The sequence below is a fragment of the Anguilla rostrata genome, chromosome 4 (genome assembly GCF_018555375.3).
Source record: "Anguilla rostrata isolate EN2019 chromosome 4, ASM1855537v3, whole genome shotgun sequence".
NCBI classification, from domain to species: domain Eukaryota; kingdom Metazoa; phylum Chordata; class Actinopteri; order Anguilliformes; family Anguillidae; genus Anguilla; species Anguilla rostrata.
Window position 1 is genome coordinate 40,394,522 of NC_057936.1, and position 20,705 is coordinate 40,415,226.

A 20,705-nucleotide genomic window follows, 5' to 3' on the forward strand; every position below is an offset into this window, starting at 1 on the left:
GCGTGGCGGGCGTGTTACCACGAAGGCCCAAGGTTTAATCCCGCAATCCCGTGAGGAAACGGCATTGAAGCCGCACCTCTTTTCATCGCCCCTCTGATGCCGAGTACTCGCAGCACGGCCTGGCTTTCATGTCCTTGCCCTCTCTCACCTGTCACTTTATCTTCCTCCATGGTGTACCAGCCAGGATCTTTAAGTATTCTTAGTATTCTTCATAGTCGTGATAGAGGCATAGCCTTCTTCAGGCTGCTCTGTGCGCTCTTTTTATACTTTTAAGGGTCTTTCTCTGTGTGTTTGTCCCAGCTGTCCTTTACACATCTGCTGTGGGACTTCAGTTTACTGCCACATCGCTACCACTCGGCTCAAAGCAGCCTGATTGTATTCCTAGACTCATAAATGCAGCAATATATTAAAGGGATATATTAAAGTAAAAAAACTCATATAAAGTGAATATTGTACTACCAATAATAAAATGTTGAAGTCATTTGAATTCCAATGAGAAATCCATCCAAATGCATCTGAAATGATGGCTTCGTCCAAGGGGGAAATACAAGGGTTTTCTCCAGCAGAACACAGTACAAGGAGTCTCCAGCCTTTCTAGTGGTATGAGTAAAATTTACCCATTAAAATCTCAATTTTGATAACAGAAGGTGATAATTCAATTACCTGTTCAGTCACACCAATGCCTTACCTCCAAAGAGGTAACTAAAGGTCAACCTACAGGGATGAAATTGAGGCTAAACAAGGGGAAGCACCGCAAGCTAAGCACCTTGCTATGGCAGCTTAATAAGTTTCTCTGGATGCAAGTAAAAGCAAAGTAATTATGTTGATTTTACTTACGATAACGCACATCTGTGCATCAGGCAGCAGTATGCCACACAGACCAAGGCAAGCTCAGCCATCCATGCTGGTGAAATCATGACTACCAACTCATGCACCTCATGACGTCAGACAGAATTGAAAAAGTGGGAAGTGAAAAGCCGGAAGGTAAGACAATAAGAATGAACAAAAGAATCAATTTCCCTACACAAAAGATGCTGCCACGTAAGTTATAATAAAGGGCCTTAGTACCCAGTGCACTCAATTTCCCATTCGTTCGTTGTGGAAAACGGGGTCTAAATTTTCATAACATTATATTTAAAAGAAAAAGAATGAGTCACTTCTTTCCACATCCAAAGCTTTCTCCTCTCATTAAATTGTCCTGCCTTATAAGGCTACCGCAAATAGCCTTCCTTCTGTGAACAAAAGAAAGCAATTTCACATGAATAATCTCTCTCTTTGGATATGCTTGCAATAGACATTTGGCAAGCTGCAAACCAGGGATGGCAAAGAACTTACCCATATTAAAAAGATCACCTTGAGTCTGTTTATGACTTAGATGAGTAACAAGTCTGTCAATTATAATAAGAATCACAATGTAGCAGCATATTGCATTTGATTTGATTACACCCAGTGGTGTAGTCCTAATGATACGCACTTGCAGTATGTGTGGTGCACTTGTTTCTTATTGGTAGTTTCAGACTGTTATGCATATGAACACCCATTATAGCTGCAATGTAGCAATAACTTGCAGCACAATTACAAAGAAGCAGCAACCTCAGCTTGTGTTTCCTTTGTGGTCACCAAATGAACAAACCTCTGTGTGTTTGAAGAATATCATCCAGTCGAGTTCAATGTGGGCGGTCCAAGTACAAGCATTTCTCCCAGCATTCTTATAGTATCGATACCTCTGATAAACAGGTAAAACAAGTTTTTCCATGATATGTGAATAATGTAAAGTGGGCTATGTATAGTCAGAATGATTGAGGCAAATCCTCTTTAACTGCCAGGAACCTTGGTGTGGCACTGAACAACAAACTGCCTTCTCCAAGAATATCACGAATGTTAGGCATGCAGATCCGTCCTGTACAGCTTCCACAAAATCTGCCCCTTACTCATTATCTACTCAACCCAGCTCTTGGACTAGATACAGAGTATCTTCCGTTTGACTACTGGAACTCCACCAATAGACCTGCCTCCACCATCAGACCTCTGCAGCTTATCCAGAATGCTATGCTTGGCTGATCTGCAACCTCCCCAGGCTCAGCCATGTCCCCTCCCCTTATCTCCCTAAATGGGCTACTTATATCAGCTTGCATGTAATTAAAAACTTCATGAGATTATTATGAAAAATGAAATCTGAAAAAGATTATCAGACCCGATACACTAGACAGACCTCATCATTCTGCAACGTCTGAACACCTGGCCGCTCCCGCCATGTGTTTTTACTTCCTAGTCACGTCTCCTGTCTGCATCAGGACAGCAGAAACCCTGCTCATCTTCCAGTGCAGACTGAAGATACCAATCACTGATTGGAGTCATGCTGTTTACACCAAATTCTGACCCTACTACCTGCATGTCGCAGCAGAAATCCAGATTCGTCAGATTACATGCCAACTGTGGTCTTTTGATGCTGTAGCCCATTAGCTTCAAGGTTTGACATATTTTGCATTCAGAGATGACCTTCTGCAGACCACTGTTGTAAACAGCTGTTATTTGAGCATTTGTGGGCTTTCTGTTTGCCCATTCTCCAGACCTCTCATTAAAAAGGTATTTTTACCCACAGAACTAACACTCGCTGGATGTTTTTTTTTTTATCACACCATTCTCTGTAAAGTCTACAGACTGTGTGTGAAAATCCCAGGAAGGCAGTTGTAATGGAACCACAATGTTTGACACCAACATGGTCATAACACGGTCAAAGTCATTTGAATCATACTTATACTGAGTTTCAGCCACATGATTTGCTATTTAGAGAAGCAGGCTAGTAGGAGCATGTGCGCCTAATAAAGTGGCCACTCAGCATATATGTGTGTGTGTGTGAATATATATATATATATATATATATACACACACACCACATAGCCAAATGTGTGTCACACCTGACATCCAACATCTCTAGGGGCATTAATATGGAGTTAGTCCACCCTTTGCTGCTATGACAACCTCCACACTTTTTGAAAGGCTTTATACTAAAATTTAGAGGGATCAGCTGCAAGCATCCGCTTCCATTCAACCAGAAGAGCGTTAGTGAGGTTGGGCACTGATTGGGAGATTAGGCCTGGCTCGCAGTTAATGTTCCAGTTGATCCCAAAGGTGCTGGATGGGGTTGAGGTCAGGGCTCTGTGAAGGCTGGTCTAGTTCTTCCACACTGTTCTCAACAAAGCCATTTCTATATAGACCTCGCTGTGTGCCCAGGGGCATTGTCATGCTGAAACAGGAAAGGGCCTTCCCCAAACAGTTGGGGAAGCACAGAATCATCTAGAATGTGATTGCATGCTGTAGCATTAAGATTTGCCTTCACTGGAACTAAGGGGCCTAGTCCAAACCATGAAAAAGAAGCCCCAGACCAAGGGGTGTCCAGATACTTTTAGTCAAATAGTGTACATATACAGACAGATGACAAATGAAAAGAAAAACCTGAATAAATGAGTGGAGAAACATAACAAATGCAGATGCTTCCATACAGGTGAACTGCATGATACAATCAAGCAATTAACATCCTATCATGCTCTGTGGCATGTATAAAAATTCTGAGCCGCCCCAGTTGACCTCGATTTTGGATCAAGACGGAAAGAGGAAAAGATCTATGTGACTTTGAAAGAGGGTTCACGACTGTGGCACGGATGGGGCAGGAGCTTCAGTCACACAGACTACTCAACTGGCTAGTGTTTCAATAGGAACAGTGACTAAAGTGACATCTGCATTTAGATCTATTGGGAAAGACATCAGCAAATGGAAATTGTGGTTGAAAGCACACATTCGATGGCCATGATGCTCATGCATTATTGTGATATGTAAAGAAAAACAGAACAGCATCTCTTCCTTAGGTGACTGAGAATGTCAATGCAGGATGTGATCAGACTGTGTCAGCAAGAACAGCCCATCAACAACTACATAGAGGGATATTATAAAATGGTTGCAGTGCATAAACCCCTCATTACAAAGACGAATGGACATTTGAGAGTTCAGTGGTGCAAAAACCATAGGCACTGGTCTACAGACATGTGGAAAAAAGTGATACGGTCAGACGAGTCATCCTTCGCCATATTCTCGACAAGTGGGCAAATGCATGTGTGCATCTACACCAAGAGAAGGGCACAGGCCTGAATGCTTGACCCGTACAGTGAGGGGGTCCGGTGGCTCTGTTATGCTGTGAGAGGCATTTTCCTACAAAAGAAAACACGGTTATTTCTACACGGAACAACCTTAAGTGAGTATATTAGAGCTAAGAGAATCCCCAGAGGCCCCCAAATACAAAAGGAGCCTACTCTGGGTCATTTTGACGAGACTGAACTAAGTGGTGTGAAATTCTTAACAAGGCTTCACTAGATTTGACTGCTCTCATCATAGAGTTTGTACATAAAGAACTTTCCGAAACGGACAAAGAAATCAACCACATGGAACTACTTTTGAAAGACTCTACCGCTGAGTCGGATCTCAGGTCGGTCAAAGAGACTCTAGAATGCACACTGAATAAATACCAGCAAGAAATCCAGAAATTGAAACGGAAAAAATTTAAGAGAGACACCTTGGACTACCGTGATGGACAAGTCTACCCCTGGTTTACCAGGAAGCAGGAGCGACTACAGCGACCTCACAATACATCTGCATCCAGTACATCTGAAGCACCGTGCGATTCCGGCTCAGGTTTTTTAGGACTAAGAGGGCCGTCCACCAGAAGGACTCTACAACACCACCAACCCAAATGGAGAGGAAGGCGCGGCGCAGAGGCAAGAGAGGATCAGGATACAAGACCTTATCACACAAGACCCCATCGCCAAAAAAACTACAAGGTCTGATCTCCAACCTGACTGACTACCAACTTACTGAGAAGCAAGAATCCATCCTCAACAAGGGACTATCATTTGTACCTACACCGGCTCCCGATCCTTTTCAAACTAAGGTAGAACTGTTTAAATTTTTTCGTAGCAATAAGTACTTTTTTCACAAAGAGAGAACTAGCCTTCCTCTTGATGTTGATATGTCTGACTCTCAGCCATGTTTTAAACCCAAGAGCAGATTCTGCCCTCAGGTGAATAGTGTACCCATTAACACCTTTTGTAAACTGGTTGAGAATGATGTTAAAGCCTTGTTGCAGACCCCCCATTCTACTGTCCAACACAACATCTCGAAGAGTGAACGACAAGCCCTCCAACTGATGGCCAACAACAAAGAGGTAATCATTAAACCGGCAGACAAGGGGGGAGGCATAGTCTTATTAAATCGGTCAGATTATATTACTGAGATTAAAAGACAACTCTCAGACGAAACTTTTTACAAAAAGTTACAATTTGATCCCACCCGCAGATTTAAGGCTGAAATTGATCATTTTCTGAAAAATGCATTTGAGTCGAGGACAATCTCTCAGATTGAAAAAGAGTACCTCACAAATAAATATCCAACTATACCAGTTTTATACATCCTCCCAAAAGTGCATAAATCATTAACTAATGTTCCGGGGTGACCCATAGTGGCAGGAATTGAATCCCTTACTGAACCTTTTTTCAACTTTGTAGATGCTCATATTCGACCCTTAGTAACCAAACTTCCTTCCTACTTAAGAGACACTGGTGATTTTCTTGAGCAGCTATCTCAAGTCCAAATTTCTGGAGACAATGTGCTCTTAGCAACATTAGACATCACTAGCCTCTGTACTAATATTCCCCATTCAGAGGGCTTGGAGGCTTTAGAATTGTTTTCTGGAGACCAGAGAAAATAAAATTCCCCCTACACAGCTATTGGTGGAAATGTCCAAAATTATCTCGGGGATACTCTCAAGAGCCGCGTTTCCACCAAAATTACCCGGAACTTTTAGTCCCAGGAACTACTTTTCAAGGAACTAAAAGGTTCCTTCAGCCCATGGTTGTCTGTGTTTCCACCGCGGTCTAAAGTCCCGCGAAGATTAGGCAAATTAGCCCACTGACGTATGAAAAAGCGACGTTGTCGTCCGTCCATCTGTCCTATGATTTCTTCTGTAACCCCATACTACCACCGAAGTAGCCTACATTATTTTCTAATAACCGGGACATTTATTCCACTTATATACAACGGGCTACCAACAATGACTGTATATGGTTACTTTTGTATTTATTGATTTTTATCGATTTAATCACCTGGAATTGAAATATTCTTCTGCAGCCGTTTGGGCATATTTTACCGTTGTCAAGCAAAAATGTCATTGGTAGTTGAACTTGGACCGTTGTTATGCAACAAATAGTATATAACAGGCCAATAGTCAGATTGTAACTGTTTTATAATCCTCTCAAACACATTCATTATGTTTTTATACAAACATTCGCTTTCATGTCTTGACATCCGAAGCGACAGAATGCATTCACATTTCCAATATAACTGGCAACAACAGCAGAAAACATGCACACGTTGTAAACAATTTGCTGTTTGATTACTTTCTCGTCGTCAATTCCATATAGGCAAATCGCAAAATGACAAGAATAGAACGAAAACTCGGACTTGCGTGAAAATTTAAATTAGTAGTGGCACAGCCACCGTTTGCTTTCCTTCGAAGTTACTGCAGTGCTAGCCGAGCAGCGAAGTGTGCCCTCCAGATGCGAACCATGCACCATAAATTAGTCCATAGTCTTCCTGGTCTTTTCGTGGAATTGAAGAATGGCAGTAAAATGGAGTAAAATTACAGCAGTCTGAAAAAGCTAAAGAGACGATTACTAGAATTAACCTGTTATTTTACCCTGAAAAAAAGTGCAGAAGGTGATTTCCAGTTTGCTTTTACTGTATCACCAATGTTAATTACGCAGAACTACCGCATACCTCACATAACTGTATCAAACGTTTTGAGTCAATTACAACGGGCTAACAAAGAAAATCCGGAAGAAAATATTCAGCAACCGAATTAATCCGTTTGAATGTTTTGGTAGCCTACGTAATATGCTGTCCCAGCACGAATGCTTAGCATTTTATAAAACGAATACTAAAGCAAGAAAAGAACAGAAGAGCACACGTTATAATTCCAAGATGTTGGCAGGCTATAACCAAAACTAGGCTACTGCGCCGCATAACATACAGGTTTGATTTGAAGTTATTATGAAAATAAATTGGTTTGCGGCTGCATATTTTCAAACATGGCGGTTGAAAATAAATACAAAAAAATGCTGCGAGTACTCGACCAATCAGAAATGTTCAGCGCTGCAAGCTCCACCCAAAAGGTTCCTGTACTTTCGGAAAGTACTACCCCCCGAGCAGGAACTTTTTGGGGGGTAAAATAAAGCCCCAGGAACTAAATTTAGACCCTAGTTCCTGTGGTGGAAACGCACTGAGTTCCTCAAAAGGTTGCTAGTTCCGGGGTAAAGATCAAAAAACATTGGCATGTATTGTCTGCAGATAATGTTCGCCAACCTGGACAAGGGGAGAAAATAGACGGTCCCAAAGGTTTCTTTCCATGTTTACACTGCATTTCCTGTCAGAATGGTAAAAAAGTTAACACATTCACCAGCTTCACAACTAAGAAACAATACACAATCAAACAATCCATTACATGTAACTCCACTAATACTGTCTACCTTCTGTTCTGCCCTTGTGGCTTCCAGTACATTGGGAAATGTAATGGCCAGTTCAGGGTCAGAATAAATGAACACAGGAGTTCCATACGCAGGGGTGACCCTAAGTCCCCTGTAGCTAGACACTTCCAAGAGGCACAACAACCAGTCTCCACACTTCATTTCTGTGGCATTGACAGAATACATACAACACGTAGACATACAAATGCAGAACAAAAACTATTAAAATGTGAAAGTAAATGGATCTTTTTGTTAAACACAGAGCACCCTCAGGGCCTCAATGAGACCCTTAACCTTGCTTGCTTCCTTTGAACATTTTTCCTCCCCTTGTCCAGTGAGTAACTGCATGCGCCCACATGACCTCTGGAGGGACTACTTAATGGTAGAACTGTGTCCTACTCTCTTGTATAGCTGCCCCCTGCTCCAATTGGAGGCACTTGGATTGATTGGTTATTTGTATTTATATACTAGGGATGTGTCCAAATCCGAATACTGTATTCGGGAAAGCACGAATAATGTGATGGAAACAGATATTTATTCTACCAGAAGTTGCTCGTTATTATTCGGATTCAAAAAAAAAAGATGGAGGCGTCAGGTGCGGGAGCTAGCGAGACAAAAGCCTGGTGTGGCAGCTGGATTTCTTTCAAACCTCCGAAACCTATACATCAAAATGAAGCTTAGAACCTGTAGTTTTTAACTGTATGTGTGAATTTCCTCCATTTAAAAACCCAGTCGAAATATTGAAAAAACCGACGTTTTACCTTGTATTTCAGTCGATATTCATCCGTTTAAGATGTAACATGCTGTATATATCAGCCATAGGTCTTGGCTATCAAATGAACACGAAATCCAGTCCAGATTTTCATGGTAACAGTTGCCACCAAGGAAAAATATAAGGACATCAGGTGGTTTGCAGTCTATCCAAACTTAGTTCAGTAGGGGAAAAAAAATAAAATAAAACAGGCAAAAAAAGTTCACGTTTCTGTTATGTAATTACTGTTGTAAAGTAGTAATTCACGTTTCCCTAGCGAACTGCAGTAATGTTAACACATCAAGAAACACGAACGCAGCATTATTGGAATTCAAGATTATTCCCTTCAACTGAAGGATATTTTTCTATATATCTTTACTGTAAATAGTTTTTGTTTCCAATGCAAAACAGAATCTTTCGATTTGTAAATCTTTTTTTTATTCAGTTTCTGATTGTTCAATGTCCCCCAGTTAAAGGAAATGCAAAAGAGAGAGAGAGATGAAAAGTACAGTATGAGGATGTGGAAATATATTTCATGCCAATATTAAATCAATTTGATGCTTTGAAGGCACAACAATTGCATTGCCAATGAATATTAGGTTAGAAAATACAACATTTGCCGGATTTAACGTGACTTCCGGTATAAACCACGCCCACTTCCGGTCTTCTATCCGAATACAGATACAGAGACAGATAATTTTGTTGGTTGAACAGATACAGATACAGATAATGACGTCTCTGCGCACCCCTACTATATACTATTATTGATATGTGAATTCAATGTCCTGTGACCAAGTGGCTATATTTATCTGCATCTTGTCTGTGCTCTTTGTTTGACGTAATTTGGGGTGTCAGCCATCAATTGGCAATTAAATGTGATTGCAATACTCTGTGGTTGAGCTGTATTCAATTCTCCTCTGTGTGGATGGCACATGTTCTAATTAGAGTCCTGTTGATCGACCTTCTCTCTGTATTTTCTACCCTGAAATTTGAATCACACCCCCAATGTACCTATCTTTTAAATCTTGATGTCTGCAGACTAACATAATAACTTAGCACACCAACTGTGTACCTTTTCTGCCTTTGTAGTATATAACTATGGATAATATACTTAATTGTGTATATGATTATGGATCTTGTGCCTTGGAATTGATTAATTGTTAAGTGAACTAACTAATCAGTGTGATTGTACTTAACTGGGTACCTTATCGACATGTGTATGCAATGTTCTGTGATTTAGCCTTGTATTTATAGAATCTCATTTTGACGTCATTTGTGGAGCCATTGATTGATAATTGAAGCAATTAACCAGTGTCATTATACCCAACCATGTAATTCATTGACAGGTGAATGCAACAGCCTATAATCAAGTGTTTGTATCTATATAACTCTGCCTGTGCACTGAGTGTGCAAGCACTGATGACGGTTTCCTGACTGAAACGTTTGCTGTCTTTCTTTTTGGCACTTTGAGCACTTTTAACGTTTTTGCACTTGTGATTTGAATAAACAAAGATATTTTTTGGCACATCTCAGCACATTGGTCGTCATTTTGGGATAAGTTCCCTTCCAATACACAGTGTGCGGGCTCAGCCCCATTAAGGCATTTTCCTGGCATGGTTTGGGTCCACTTGTCCCTTTGGAAGGAAGGGTCACTGCAAATCAATGCAAAGTTATTCAGAGTGATTTTTATCCCATGATGAAACATTTATATCCTGATGGGATCCTTCCAGAATAACAATGCTCCCATCCACATGGCACGCGGGGTCACTGAATGGTTTGATGTGATGTGAATCATATGCTATGGCCTTCACAGTTACCAGATCTCAACTCAAATGAACACCTATGGGAGAATGTTGACCAACGTGTTAGACAGCACTCTCAACCACCTTCATCAAAACGCCAAATGAGGGAATATCTTTAGGCAGAATGGTGTCTCATCCCTCCAGTCGAATTCCATAGAATCTATGCCAAGAAGCACTGAAGCTGTTCTGGTGACTCATGGTGCCCCAACACCTTCCTAAGACAGTTTGTGTCAATGTATCCTTTAATTCATCCATATTTACACACACACACACACACACACATATATATATTATTATTATTACTATTATTATACAAAACCTGCTCATGTCAGACCCCTCCTCATCTTCACTTCCAACTTCTACGTGTTACAGCTTGCATGGTGTCAGGCTACATGGAAGTGAATCCAACAGCTCCATCATATTTCTAATCAATCTTTAAATGCTACACCCTGACCAGATTTCTCTGTTCCGCAGTCTCACAACTGTCTATTCCCTCCCTGCATGGTTGCTCCTCATAGTCACAATGTCTGTCTGTACTAGGCCCCCAGTGGTGGAACAAACTTGAACACAGTGCTCAGGACGGCAGAATCTCGGGCCATCTTCCGATGCAGACTGAAGATACACCTCTCCTGACTGCTCCTTGGTTCCCCTCCCATAACCACCTTTTAGCACTCTACCCTTTTGTACTAGATCTGGTAATGATATTTTCATAAATGATTCTCCTCTTAGGAATTGTTATGGAATGTTGCATATATATTTGTATATGTGTGTCTCAGTATATGTTCATAACTGTGTAATGTTTGTGCATGTGTTAATGTGTGTGCGTGCGTGCATATGTGTTTATGTGTTTAGCAGGAGAAACAGCTTGGGAGGCTTGGTAAGGATGTGATCTCCATAGATTACACTTTTTAAGTAGACCACAAAGAGGAGAGTAGATCTGACAGTGGCCTCTGAACATTGCACACATTCCAGATTTTGAGCCAAAATGCCTACAGCATGAGCCACACTTTATTCTCTCTCTTTACTTAGACTTTCAGAGACTGAAGTCAAGTAGTGTGGAGAGACACACACCCGTACAGACTATTTCCTGTCAGCCCGAGGGCCATGCCGGCGTCTCATCACTCTTTGTCCCCACAGCCATAAGGCACCATAAAAACCCAGCCATTATGCTGCCAGCTCCTCAAAACAGGATGACAGTCCAGATCACTGTTTCAGAGTAGGGTTACACAGGAGATCAGATCCATCTTTCAGATGAGACATTAAATCAAGGTCCCAATTCATTATGGCCATTAAGGATCACAGGTGCTCCTCTCTCATAGAGTAAGTGGGTTCTCTTGCAAAGTTCCCTGGCAAAGGTTACCCACAATGCAGTCCTCTCATTGTGTGCCCACATTAGCCTACCCAAGTTTAAATATCTTGATAATTCCCTCCCTCCTTTCATCAGCTGATATTTGGCGAGTGCCCTGGCTTAAAACAGCTGTCATTCAGGTGGGTACTACCCATTGTTTGAAGTGAGGTTTACATCCCCGTACAGCACTGTGTGATTCTGTAAAGGCTCTATAAATGTGCTACCTATAATAATAATTATTATTCTTATTATTGTTATCGTACATGTTGTGCTATACATCTCTACATCTGGTTAAAAAAAACATTAAATTGGGATTTCGGACCAAAACACACTGAGATGAGGTAGGAAGTGAGAACAGTAAAGGTCTATAAAGAGAATATATTACAGAATATATTAAATTCAGACCCAGAGTACAAGCACTCTGAATCATTTGTTTGAAATGAAATCAAAACTTCACAGGACAGGAGGAGATATCAAGGGAGAGAAGGAGGAAGATGGAGGAGGAAAGGGGAAATTATAGGGAGGAGCAATGGATCATTGGTTTGATCAAGAGTATATTTTAAAATTATGAATAATCTGGTGGGAATGAGAGACATTGGGATCTCAATTTTCACATAAGACTGAGCGTTTCAGTCTGAGAGTGGAATTCTAACACCCAGGAAGTCTGATGTGTGAGTAATTGCATGAGCCCCAGATCCCTGCTCAGAGCTTGCAGGACAGAGCCTGGCCCGCTCAGGAGAGCTCAAATAAGTACCCCACTTACCCCCCGCACATTTAGGTCAGCAGAAGGAAACACGGGAGGGTCGTATGATTTACCATCTATACTCAGCTGAATAACCACTGTATGTGTGTGAGTGTGTGTGTCTGTGTGTGTATGTTTGTGTATGTGGGTGTGTGTGTGTGCATTTGCGTGTGTGTGCACGTGTTTGTGTGTGTGTTTGTGTAGGTGTGTGTGTGCATGTGTTCGTGTGTGTGTGTCTGTTTATGTGTGTGTGTTTGTGTGCATGTGCGTGCGTGTGCACATGTTTGTGTGCGTGTGTATAGGTGTGTGTGTGTGTGCACGTGTTTGTGTGTGTGTGTGTATGTGCGTGTGTGTGTGTGTCTGAAAACAAGGCCACTGCAAGGGTGCACTACAATATGGCAATCTTTTGTCAGGAACAGTAACTGAAAACGCTTTAGAGCAAAGGGTCAAAGGTTCACCTTACATTTCTGCCTGCTTGTCTGTCTTTTTTTTTTTCTCTATTAAGATTCAAATCTTTGAATTTAATGAGGCGCAAGGCTACAGTCAACCTCTGCATCATTTATCTTATTGCCAATTATTGAGACTGCTACAACGCTCCCTGTCAAACACACTTTTTCACAAAGGTGGACATTAGCACCATTAGTGAGCCTGTTGTGGCTTCACAGCATTCTGAAAAGGAGTTCTCTTGTGTGTTTTAGGAAACTGTGAGAACAGGCTGAATCAATTAAATTCACTGGCTTGACATATTTGGCAATGCATGCTGCCGAAGCTTCTGTATTTGTTATAACAGTACTGTCATGACAGTTAAAATAACAATGATCACTCATATTTCTCAGTTCTAATCAGACCAAAATTTGAATGAAAGTTATATATAATTTACTTTTTAGAAAAGTAAAAGAAAATGGAATCAAATGGAGTTTTACAATAACCATTGAAACACACAGACAGTAAACTGGACCTTTGAAGTTCTTGATGTGCTGTCAATCATATGTACACTTGATGCTCTATCTGCTCTAAATGTTGGCCTAGATCAGGGGTGCCCACACTTTTTTGGTTTGTGATCTACTTTTCCAATGGCCAGCACAATGTGATCTAACAACCAGTATATTGGTGATATTGGTTCAGAAAACTTGGGGGGCAAGGGGGCAGAACCGACGGAACTGATATCAGAAGAGGGAGTCAGATGTCATCGACACGCAAATTCATTACAAACTACCAGTACATTTCTCCCTTAAATTACTGAGACCGGACATTACAAACCCATAGCTTGCTAACTAATATAGCACAGATAAATAGCAAACTGAATGTAGCTTTTAACTATGCTGGATCTACACTCAAAAAATAAATTTTTGGACAGTGGTTGCATGCAATATTAAGTAGGCTGTGACAAATTGATAAAGCTGATGATGTCACATATAGGCTATATAATTGTGTGCAACCACTGTCCATTTTATATAAGTAAATCTCATAAAAAACACGTTTTCAACGTACAAAAATGCCAAGGTACTCAAAAGTATTGATATCAAAATGATGCCAAGTTACGGTACTACAAACAATATAGGCTATCTTGCCTCACCAAAATTACATAAGATGTATTTCAAAGCAATGCTACCCAATATTTCCTCAATTCTTTCAAGTCACTTGGCCCTGTGTGTATAAGCATGCACTACATGGACAGGCCAAACATATGTGTGGATGGCTCTCTCACAGTCAAGATTGATTGAATAGGCGTGTATATGTCCAATTTGTATTGGTATGTATATATTTCGCTGCCCAGCCTTTCTGTTGCGTGAATGATAGTATGTTTCTTGGTATAAGTGTGTGTTCGTGAATGTGAATGTAAGATGCTGCCAGGGAAATGTCCCCATGCGGATAAAGAAGTTCTCTATGTATGTATGTACAATATGTGTTTTACATGCAGTATTTATTGTACGTAGCAAATATACAATAACTTGTACATGTACTCAAATTCAGTTCAGAAGCAAGTATAAACATGTTTTCTGGAGAAATATGCTTCCTGACATTGTAAAATGGTAAGATTACAAAATACAGGGCCAAGTGACTTGAAAGAATTGAGGAAATATTGGGTAGCATTGCTTGGAAATACATCTTATGTAATTTGGGTGAGGCAAGATAGCCTATATTGTTTGTAGTACCGTAACTTGGCGTCATTTTGATATCAATACTTTTGAGTAACTTGGCATTTTTGTACGTTGAAAACGTGTTTTTTATGAGATATCATTTCTTTTTGCAAAGCGTTTTATTATGAGAGTGAGAAATGCGAAGTGACCCTGTAAGAAACGGTTGTGGATTATGGCTATCCTTGTGTGAATTTGTACAGTCTGATGAGCGTATACGGTTTAGCAGTTTCGGTTTGCTATATATGTAAAACAGTGGCTGTGACAAAGCGTGCGGTGGCGTAAGCGTAAACACAACAGAAGCGCAGGTGAAATATGGCTAGTGTATGTACTCACGGATTTGACGGCCATCCAACGAGCCTTGATTGATAAAAGAAGGAGCAAGCCCGTAGAATTATAGCTCCCTAGGTCGCAACTTGTATACCCTTCTGTCCTGCTCCGTTGTCTGTTATTTCGTGGGGATGCACTTTTAGTGTTTGTAAGGTTTATAAGGCATTTTGATAGGCTTATCAGCAGGTAGGAATCCTCTTCGCTGTTTTGCTAAGCTAGAACCGGAAAAGTTGATAGTGGAGAATAGGAGCAGATGCATATGTCCCAGCAGGCTTTGTACATGAGAAAATAACAACAGTGTGAGATAAATTAGGAGAAATGATGAAATTGCGTAGTTGAAACAGTATGTTTTTAGCAGAATGGGCATGTAGGTGAAGGTTGACATGATCACGGAGTATAGTGCGAAGTAAATGGAGTAACCATGAGCGAGCTTATATTCCTTATCGAACGGTATATATAACAGTCGCTATAAAGCGTTAACTGTTAAAGTGGAGGGTTAAGTAACATGTGAAATCTATTGCACTGCTGTGTTTTTTTCATGTTCAGTACTAGTAGTTATAATTATGAGTGAATCATGATTTTAAATGTAATGTTTTAATGGGGAGTTGCAGAACGTACATACGTAGTAATTGTTTATATGTGGCTAGATAGAGAACAGGGCGAGGTAACATGAATGTATAAACGTGGCGTTTGCTGATAAGAAGGTTTTGTACGGTAGCCAAGTGAAGAAATGTAGTTAGTAGAAATGGCACAGCGGTGAACTGGTGTAACTTTTTAATAAAAGGAATACATTTGCCGTCATGAAATGCATATGGGTGGCCATGAGTGAGTTTTGGTAAAGCAAATATAAGCGTAAGAGAACGTTAGTGTAAAAGAGGAAATTATCTGCCTGAGGACGAGGCGGCATTCAATCGTTCAACCGGTGGTTTACCAGTCTGTCACTTTGTTAGGGCAGCACCATGACATAGCTATGCAATACATGAAATATCATTAGCAAACCTGTCCGTGGTTTTAAAGAAGAACACAGGCGAGTAAGCACAGAAGAGCTCCCGTTGAATCCATATGGCTTTGCAATATTGTAGCCGGTTAACAATTGAACGTGCAGACGGTACGTCATAATACAGTGTATACGTTCGGGGAACGGCTGGTAGATATGGTGCAAAAGCAATAATTGAGAAATAGTAGACAATTATTAGTGAAGGTAAAAGCAGGTTAAAGAAACACGTTCTTAGTTGGGCTTGAACCTAGGACCCTAGGTTCCCAAGACTGTAACCTTACCCACTAGGCCACAGGCGGACTAGCTGTTTGTACTGAGAATGTTTCCGAGTAAAAAGGTATGGGTATTTTGCGTGTGTATGCAAGTTTTTCATTGGGTCGTGTAGGTGAAGATTTGGCGGGTGTCGGTAAAATGTCCAATGGGGAGACATGTTATTAGTGGGATAGGCGGCAGGAAAAATAAGAATGAGAAGAAGAAGAAGAACAAGAAGAAGAAGAAGAAAGAGAAGAAGAAGAAAAAGGAGAAAACGCAAAATCCCCTTAGTTTGGGGCTTTATTGTGTGGACATGTGAAGTTGTTTATGAAATCTGTCTGTTGAAATGGGGTCAGAATGTACAGAATTTAATGTTTTTAAGGGTTGAGTGTCTGTGGCTGTTGTGGTTATTTCTGTGGGCAACCCTGAAAAGTGCCAAACTCTCGGTGCTGTATAGGTATGGGGTATGCCCCCGCCAAGGCGTAACTTGGCGGGATGGCATACCTGCCATCCCAATCTAACAAAAATGTAAATCCAGTAAATCCAATTATTTCTTTTTTTGACTCTACTGAACAATATTGCATGGAACAACTATCTATTTTTGAGTGCATTTTTTAAAATGACACGTAATCTACCAGCTTGTCTCATCAACATATTGGGCACACCTGGCCTAGATCTTCTGCTTTTAGTAAATGCATTTAAACAAACTAGATCAGGGGTGGGCAATTCCGGTCCTGGAGGGCCGGTGTGTGTGCACATTTTTGTTTTCACCAGTTACCCTAGCTAAATGAGCTAACTGGCTGTATACACCAACATTGGTTCACTGATAGATTAGATCACAGTAAAATGTTTCACATGGTGACAAAAGAACAGTCTTCAGTGGTCATTCATGCGCTTATCAAGAAATGTAGCTAAAATGTCAGATGCCGTAAATGTTATGGCTAATTAAGTAATTAAGGTCAGAAGTTGCCATGAAAACCAGAAACAGATACGGCCCTCGTTGCCCACCTCTGAACTAGATGCAGTGGCATGGAGTTTTCAGTGAGTCTGTCAGAATGCCATTACTACTGCAATGTGTAGAGCATGCATATTTGTTTCCATAGGTTAATAAATTTTACACGAGCCAAATTGCAGCCAGTGCACAGTACACAAAAAACAAAACAAAAACAAAACTAAAGGAATCCCAAAGCACCACATAGCCTGCTGATGTCATCAGAAAGTCAAGAGATGTGTGCTTTCAGAGCACTGCAGACCTTAGTGTTCTACCACAATACTATGCCCGGCTGTACAATATGAATAAACTGTTACCAGAAGTGCAGATCAAACACACACACGCATATATATATATATATATATATATATATATTATTATTATTATTATTATTATTATTATTAAGTAAATAAACATGCACTCCATTTCCAAAGGTATGTGGACACCCCTTCTAATTAGTGGTTTCAGCTATTTCAGCCGTACCCATTGCTAACAGATGCATAAAATCATGCATACAGCCATGCAATCTCCATTGACAAACATTGGCAGTAGAATGGGTCGTACACAAGCCTAAGATCACCATGCGCAATGCCAAGCGTCTGCTGGAATGGTGTAAAGTACAACATCATTGGACTCTGGAGCAGTGGCAACACACTCTCTGACGTGATGAATCATGCTTCCCTATCTGGCAGTCTGACGGATGAATGTGTTTGGTGGAATGCATAATGCCAGCTGTACTGGCCTGAATAGTGCCAAATGTAAAGTTTGTTGGAGGAGGAATAATGGTCTGGGGCTGTTTTTCATGATTTGGGCTAAGCCCCTTAGTTCCAGTGAAGGGAAATCTTAATGCTACAGCATACAATGACATTCTAGAGGATTATGCACTTCCAACTTTGTGGCAACAGTTTGGGGAAGGCCCTTTCCTGTTTCAGCTTTACAAAGCCCCCATGCACAAAGCAAGGTCCATAAAGAAATGGTTTGCTGAGTTTGGTGGGGAAGAACTTGACTGGCCTGCACAGAGCCCTGACCTCTACCCCATCAAAGACCTTTGGGATGAATTGTAATGCTGATTGTGAGTCAGGCCATATGCCGAACATCAGTGCCCAACCTCACTAATGCTATTTTGGATGAATGGAATGAATCTACTAATGAATGTTCCAAAATCTACTGGAAAGCCTTCCCAGAAGAGCGGACCCTCTTACAGCAACAAAGGGGTGGGGTCCAACTCCATATTATTGCCCATGGTTTTGGAATGAGATGTTCAACAAGTACATATTGGTGTGATGTTTAGGTCTCCACATACTTATGGAAATGTATGTTTAGATTGTATGTTTATCTTTTAGATTGACAGAATGGGCACAAAAAGTACAAAAAATCAGATGAAGTTCAAGCCAATTTTATGCTAAAAAATTCTAATCTCAAATCACAAATCATGACCACAAATTAGCAGCCTTGTTCTGCACCTCAATTGATCTGGGTGACAGAATGCTGAAGGCCTCTCAGTAAAAATAGTGGGTAGGCGTTAGATTTCTACGATGAGGTTGCTAGGTGCACTTGCTATATGGGTGTGACTACGGTTCTGGGTCACGTATTTACCCTCCATTTTCAGCTCTCCCTAGGGATCCAATTAGTAAGGTTTGTGGTACCTCCCTATGCTGGAAGTACCTCCATCGTTGGCTCACATTTTTGCAAGAAGCAGAACAGCCACAAGAAGTGCAATGAAAAAGACAATGGGTTTGGAAAAGACAAGAGAGCAATTAATCGTGGAACCTGCTGGAGAAGAGTCGTAAACCAAATAGTGGGTTCCCTTTGGCTTCCTACAACACCCTAATTACAGAACAGCTAAGCATCCATCCAGATTCCATGCAACATAATTAAATTCCAGCTCAATTAAAATCTGAGTGGGCGAAATTCCCTTTCCTGCTGTGAAATCTCACTGCTGTGACATACTCATTAATGGCCTGGCTTGTTTGTATTTCAACTGTTAAGTGCATTATATCTTTGCCAATTAGGTCTTCCAAAAACCAAGCAGAAAGGTTTCATGGGTTAATGGGGGACTCTTAAAGAAGGAGAAATGCAAATGGTTTCCCAAAAACAGGACTTTATACAATAAACATTTTCTTTACCTTTGATCTCAGATGAAAGGCCCTCTCTGCACACTTTGGCAAGATTACACTGGTGATAGCTGAATTTGCCAAACTGTTTGTGAGTAAAAAAGTAAGACTTGAACTTAATTGCAAGTCAAAGGAGTTATGTTTATGTTTTCCTCATTTTTTTGCCTAATGTACAATACAGAGCCAGCGGTAGAATGAGTAAGGGGTGGGGGGTCAAGTCTGTGGAAGATGCAATTGCAGACCTGATAACAAATCACGGTACAGACAAATAACAATACGGTACAATTAAACTGTCTAACAAAAATCCTTCATACTTCATTTCTGTGGCCCAGGGACGGTTGTGGCCCTAAATGACAGCAGAGTCTTTATACCAGCAGTCGGCTCTGGTGGAATACCCAATTTCATTGCCAATTGCTGCAATCTCCACTATGATTTTGAGTACAGATAAACATATGCTCCTCTTCAAAACAAAATAAGCCTCTGCATAATCTCACACCGCAGTCTTTAAGATGAGCCTGCACATATACGGAGGACGGAGTGTGGCACAGTGGGTAAGGAACTGCGCTTGTAACCGAAAGGTCGCAGGTTCGATTCCCGGGTAAGACACTGCCCGTTTACCTTTGAGCAGGTACTTACTGCATTTCTTCAGTATTATCCAGCTGTCTAAATGGAAAACAATGTAAAGTGCTTCAAAGTTGTGTAATCGCTTGGATAAGACTCTTCTAAAAAATGCCTGTAATGTAATGTAATGTAATATACGAGCCTGTGAATTTGCTGATTTCATTTAAAGTAGAGAAAGAATTACAGACCATAGAGTTAGCAATGTGTTTAAAATTATTTTATTGTGCTTTGGTCTACTATTCGTGACAACTTTACTTGTTTACCCCCATCCGTACAGTTATTTTATGATGTTTCATTGTGTTTTGTGTCAGGTGTTCGTATTAAGTTTCAATTTTTTTCCCTGCCCCACATGGACATCTCAAATGTAACAACTCACCAACATTGAGGAGAACTGACTAGTATTGTACTTCCCGCACAAAACTGGGGATAATAAAACAGGTATAGGATGTCTCATGCATAGAAACCAGAGAGCAGCTTCAACAATCAAAGAGTATGCTGGTAATACAGAACAGAACAATACCAATGGCAATTGGTGGATACCTTCAGGCTACACTTACAGTACAAATACCAAGAGGCGCAGCAAGAAAGTATCCTCCAGTAACCATTGGTGTAGTTCTATTAACAGTTACCAACATACTCCATGATTAGTGATTAGTAGATCTTCAAAAGCTGATGGCAACAATGTTATTTCCCTATTTTATCATCCACGCACAGAATGATGCTGATGTGAAATACTTTGTCAACCCATGAGTGCAAGTAGACATACTTTGTTTTACTTTGGCTATCTGTTAGGGAGCCCTACTCATGCATTCTGTCATACCTATCACCAATGGTTGTCTCATTTTTCATGGTTGTGGTTGATTGTATGCCATACCATTCTGATTGTAGCAATCTACCTGGGAACATCGGGATCTAGGTTATCACAGGTTAAGACCATTTTCACCAAAATTACAATCTGAAAGCAAATGGAAGGGCATCGCTAACAGCATGCACTGCATCTATGACAGCACTCTTATAATTCCTGTATGTGCTTCACTGTGTCTCACTA

At 40.7% G+C, this 20,705-nt stretch overlaps 1 protein-coding gene across 2 annotated transcripts in view; it reads right to left on the bottom strand.

The window, feature by feature from the left end:
• Positions 1–20,705, bottom strand: part of LOC135253396 (serine/threonine-protein phosphatase 2A regulatory subunit B'' subunit alpha-like) — an 82,987-nt gene that overhangs the window by 37,819 nt on the left and 24,463 nt on the right. Inside the window, exon 1 of one of the 2 annotated variants that reach the window (XM_064332646.1) lies at positions 8,333–8,672. The exons of the other annotated variant lie outside the window; for it this stretch is intronic. The gene's annotated coding sequence lies outside the window, so the exon portion shown is untranslated. Of the gene's footprint in view, positions 1–8,332; positions 8,673–20,705 lie in introns of those variants that run through there. 2 annotated transcript variants of the gene reach the window in all.